This window comes from Chiloscyllium plagiosum, chromosome 31 (genome assembly GCF_004010195.1).
Source record: "Chiloscyllium plagiosum isolate BGI_BamShark_2017 chromosome 31, ASM401019v2, whole genome shotgun sequence".
Taxonomy (NCBI): domain Eukaryota; kingdom Metazoa; phylum Chordata; class Chondrichthyes; order Orectolobiformes; family Hemiscylliidae; genus Chiloscyllium; species Chiloscyllium plagiosum.
The window spans coordinates 44,672,776-44,678,626 of NC_057740.1; positions in this window are offsets into that span (position 1 = coordinate 44,672,776).

A 5,851-nucleotide genomic window follows, 5' to 3' on the forward strand; every position below is an offset into this window, starting at 1 on the left:
CCCTTCAGCAAGTGCTGAGCTTCACGTTGCATTCTATCCCCTCAGCAAGTACTGAGCTTCACACTGCATTCAGTCCTCACAGCAAGTGCTGAGCTTCACACTGCGTTCAGCACACTCAACAAGTATTGAGCTTCACACTGCATTCAGCAAGTGCTGAGCATCAGCCTGCATTCAGCACCCCCAGCAAGTAATGACCTTCACACTTCATTCACCACCCTGAGCAAGTACTGAGCTTCACACTGCATTCAGTGCCCTCAGCAACTGCTGAGTTTCACACTGCATTCATTCACCTCAGCAAGTACTGAGTTTCACACTGCATTTAGCATGCTCAGCAAGTACTGAGTTTCACACTGCATTCACTCCCCTCAGCAAGTACTGAGCTTCACACTGCATTAAGCCCCCTCAGCAAGTGCTGACCTTCACACTGCATTCAGCACCCTCAGCAAGTGCTGAGCTTCACGCTGCATTCAGTCCCCTCAGCAAGAACTGAGCTTCACGCTGCATTCAGTCCCCTCAGCAAGAAGTGAGCTTCGCACTGCATTCAGCACGCTCAACAAGTATTGGGTTTCACACTGCATTCAGTCCCCTTAGCAATTACTGAGCTTCACATTGCATTCAACACCGTCAGCAAGTGCTGAGCTACATGCTGCATTCAGTCCCCTCAGCAAGTGCTGAGCTTCACGCTGCATTCAATCCCCCCAGCAAGTATTGAGCTTCACATCACATTCAGCACGCTCGGCCAGTACTGAGTCTCACACTGCATTCAGCACCTTCAGCAAGTATTGAGCTTCACCCTGCATTCAGTCCCCTCAGCAAGTACTGAGCTTCGCACTGCATTCAGTCCCTTCTGCAAGTGTTGAGCTTCACACTGCATTCAGCACACTCAACAAGTATTGAGCTTCACACTGCATTCAGCAAGTGCTGAGCATCAGCCTGCATTCAGCACCCTCAGCAAGTAATGACCTTCACACGTCATTCAGCACCCTCAGCAAGTACTGAGGTTCACCCTGCATTCAGCCCACTCAGAAAGTGCTGAGCTTCACACTGCAATCAGCACCCTCAGCATGTGATGAGCTTCACCCTGCATTCAGCCCCTCAGCAAGTACTGAGCTTAACCCTGCATTCAGCCCCCTCAGCAAGTACTCAGCTTAACCCTACATTCAGCACCCTCAGCAAGCAATGACCATCGCACTGTATTCAGCACCCTCAGCATGTGATGAGTTTCACCCTGCATGAAGCCCCCTCAGCAAGTGCTGACCTTCACACTGCATTCAGTCCCCTCAGCAAGTACTGAACTTCACACTGCATTCAGTGCCCTCAGCAACTACTGAGATTCACACTGCATTCTATCCCCTCAGCAAGTACTGAGCTTCACACTGCATTCGTTCACCTCACGAAGTACTGAGCTTCACGCTGCATTCTATTCCCTCAGCAAGTACTGAGCTTCACACTGCATTTAGCATGCTCAGCAAGTACTGAGTTTCACACTGCATTCACTCCCCTCAACAAGTGCTGAGCTTCACACTGCATTCAGCCCCGTCAGCAAGTACTGAGCTCCACGCTGCATTCAATCCCCTCAGCAAGTACTGAGCTTCACACTGCATTTAGCACCCTCAGTAAGCAATGACCTTCACACTTCATTCAGCACCCTCATCAGGTGCTGAGCTTCACGCTGCATTCATTCACCTCAGCAAGTGCCGAGCTTCACGCTGCATTCAATCCCCTCAGCAAGTACTGAGCTTCACACTGCATTTAGCATGCTCAGCAAGTACTGAGTTTCACACTACATTCAGCACCCTCAGCAAGTGCTGACCTTCACACTGCATTCAGTGCCCTCAGCAAGTACTGAGCTTCACACTGCATTCAGTGCCCTCAGCATCTGCTGAGATTCACACTACATTCAGTCCCCTCAGCAAGTGCTGAGCTTCACGCCGCATTCAGTCCCCTCAGCAAGAACTGAGCTTCAGGCTACATTCAGTCCCCTTAGCAATTACTGAGCTTCACACTGCATTCAGCACCGTCAGCAAGTGCTGAGCTTCACCCTGCATTCAGTCCCCCCAGCAACTATTGAGATTCACACTGCATTCAGTCCCCTCAGCAACTGCTGAGCTTCACACTGCATTCAGTGCCCTCAGCAACTACTGAGAATAACACTGCATTCTGCACCCTCAGCAAGGAATGACTTTCACACGGCATTCAGTCCCCTCAGCAAATACTGAGCTTCACCCTGCATTCTATCCCCTCAGCAAGTACTGAGCTTCACACTGCATTCATTCAACTCACCAAGTCCTGAGCTTCACCCTGCTTTCAGTCCCTTCAGCAAGCACTTAGCTTCACACTGCATTTAGCATGCTCATCTAGTACTGAGTTTCACTCTGCATTCACTGCCCTCAGCAAGTACTGAGCTTCACCCTGCATTCTATCCCCTCAGCAAGTGCTGAGCTTCACACTGCATTCACCACCCTCAGCAAGTGCTGAGCTTCACGTTGCATTCAGCACCCCCAGCAAGTGCTGAGCTTCACACTGCATTCAGCACCCTCAGCAACTGCTGAGCTTCACACTTCATTCAGCACCCTCAGCATGTTATGAGCTTCACGCTTCATGAAGCCCCCTCAGCAAGTGCTGACCTTCACACTGCATTCAGTCCCCACAGCAAGTACTGAACTTCATACTGCATTCAGCACCCACAGCATGTTACGAGCTTCACGCTTCATGAAGCCCCCTCAGCAAGTGCTGACCTTCACACTGTATTCAGTGCCCTCAGCAACTACTGAGATTCACACTGCATTCTGCACCCTCAGCAAGGACTGACTTTCACACGGCATTCAGTCCCCTCAGCAAATACTGAGCTTCATGCTGCATTCAGTCCCCTCAGCAAGTACTGAGCTTCACACTGCATTCAGCACGCTCGGCAAGTACTCCGTTTCACATTGCATTCAGTCCACTCAGCAAGTATTGAGCTTCACACTGCATTCAGTGCCCTCAGCAACTGCTGAGTTTCACACTGCTTTCAGTCCCCTCAGCAAGTGCTGAGCTTCACGCTGCATTCAGACCCCTCAGCAAAAACTGAGCTTCACACTGCATTCAGCACGCTCAGCATGTACTGGGTTTCACACTGCATTCAGTCCCCTCAGCAACTACTGAGCTTCACACTGCAGTCAGTCCCCTCAGCAAGTGCTGAGTTCACACTGCATTCAGTCCCCTCAGCACCTGCTGAGTTTCACACTGCATTCAGTCCCCTCAGCAAGTGCTGAGCTTCACACTGCATTCAGTCCCCTCAGCAAGTACTTAGCTTCACGCTGCATTCAATCCCCCCTGCAAGTATTGAGCTTCACATCGCATTCAGCACGCTCGGCAAGTACAGAGTTTCACGCTGCATTCAGCACCCGCAGCAAGTACTGAGTTTCACGCTGCATTCAGTCCCCTCAGCAAGTACTGAGCTTCGCACTGCATTCAGTCCCCTCTGCAAGTGTTGAGCTTCACGCTGCATTCTGGCTCCTCAGCAAGTACTGAGTTTCACGCTGCATTCAGCACCCTCAGCAAGTGCTGACCTTCACACTGCATTCAGTCCCATCAGCAAGAACTGAGCTTCACGCTGCATTCAGTCCCCTCAGCAAGAACTGAGCTTCGCACTGCATTCAGCACGCTCAACAAGTATTGGGTTTCACACTGCATTCAGTCCCCTCAGCAATTACTAAGCTTCACATTGCATTCAACACCGTCAGCAAGTGCTGAGCTTCACACTGCATTAAGCCCCCTCAGCAAGTGCTGAGTTTCACACTGCATTCTGTCCCCTCAGCAAGTAATGAGCTTCACACTGCATTAAGTACCCACTGCAAGTACTGTGTTTCACACTGCATTCAGTACCCTCAGCAAGTGCTGAGCTTCATACTGCATTCAGACCCCTCAGCAAGTGCTGAGCTTCACCCTGCATTCAGTCCCCCCAGCAACTATTGAGTTTCACATTGCATTCAGTCCCCTCAGCAACTGCTGAGCTTCACGCTGCATTCTGGCTGCTCAGCAAGTACTGAGTTTCACGCTGCACTCAATCACCTCAGCAAGTACTGAACTTCACACTGCATTCTATCCCCTCAGCAAGTACTGAGCTTCACACTGCATTCAGTCCCCTCAGCAAGTGCTGAGCTTCTCCCTGCATTCAGTCCCCCCAGCAACTATTGAGTTTCACATTGCATTCAGTCCCCTCAGCAACTGCTGAGCTTCACACTGCATTCTGCACCCTCAGCAAGGACTGACTTTCACACGGCATTCAGTCCCCTCAACAAATACTGAGCTTCACCCTGCATTCTATCCCCTCAGCAAGTACTGAGCTTCACACTGCATTCAGTCCCCTCAGCAAGTACTGAGCTTCACACTGCACTCAATCCCCTCAGCAAGTACTGAGCTTCAGACTGCATTTAGCATCCTCAGCAAGTGCTGAGCTTCACACAGCATTAAGCCCGCTCAGCAAGTGCTGACCTTCACACTGCATTCAGTGGCCCCAGCAACTTCTGAGTTTCACACTGCATTCAGTCCCCTCAGCAAGTGCTGAGCTTCACACTGCATTAAGCCCCCTCAGCAAGTGCTGACCTTCACACTGCATTCAGTCCCCTCAGCAAGTACTGAGCTTCACACTGCATTCAGTGCCCCCAGCAACTTCTGAGTTTCACACTGCATTCAGTCCCCTCAGCAAGTGCTGAGCTTCACGCTGCATTCAGTCCCCTCACCAAGAACTGAGCTTCACACTGCATTCAGCACGCTCAGCATGTACTGGGTTTCATACTGCATTCAGACCCCTTAGCAATTACTGAGCTTCACACTGCATTCACCACCGTCAGCAAGAACTGAGCTTCACCCTGCATTCAGTCCCCCCAGCAACTACTGAGTTTCACACTGCATTCAGTCACCTCAGCAAGTACTGAGCTTCCCCCTGCATTCAGTCCCCTCAGCAAGTATTGAGTTTCACTCTGCATTCATTCCCCTCAGCAAGTGCTGAGCTTCACACTGCATTCAGTCCCCTCAGCAACCACTGAACTTCATGCTGCATTCAATCCCCCCAGCAAGTATTAAGCTTCACATTACATTCAGCACGCTCGGCAAGAACTGAGTTTCACACTGCATTCAGTCCCCTCAGCAAGTACTGAGTTTCACACTGCATTCAGTCTGCTCAGCAACTACTGAACTTCACACTGCATTCAGTCCCCTCAGCAAGTGTTGAGCTTCACGCTGCATTCTGGCTGCTCAGCAAGTACTGAGTTTCACGCTGCACTCAATCACCTCAGCAAGTACTGAACTTCACACTGCATTCTATCCCCTCAGCAAGTACTGAGCTTCACACTGCTTTCAGCACTCTCAGCAAGTGCTGAGCTTCACCCTGAATTCAGCCCCGTCAGCAAGTGCTGAGCTTCACACTGCATTCAGTCCCCTCAGCAAGTACTGAGCTTCACACTGCTTTCAGCACTCTCAGCAAGTGCTGAGCTTCACCCTGAATTCAGCCCCGTCAGCAAGTGCTGAGCTTCACACTGCATTCAGTCCCCTCAGCAAGTGCTGAGCTTCACACTGCATTCAGTCCCCTCAGCAAGTGCTGAGCTTCACACTGCATTCAGTCCCCTCAGCAAGTATTGAGTTTCACTCTGCATTCATTCCCCTCAGCAAGTGCTGAGCTTCACACTGCATTCAGTCCCCTCAGCAAGTATTGAGTTTCACTCTGCATTCATTCCCCTCAGCAAGTGCTGAGCTTCACACTGCATTCAGTCCCCTCAGCAAGTATTGAGTTTCACTCTGCATTCATTCCCCTCAGCAAGTGCTGAGCTTCACACTGCATTCAGTCCCCTCAGCAAGTACTGAGCTTCAC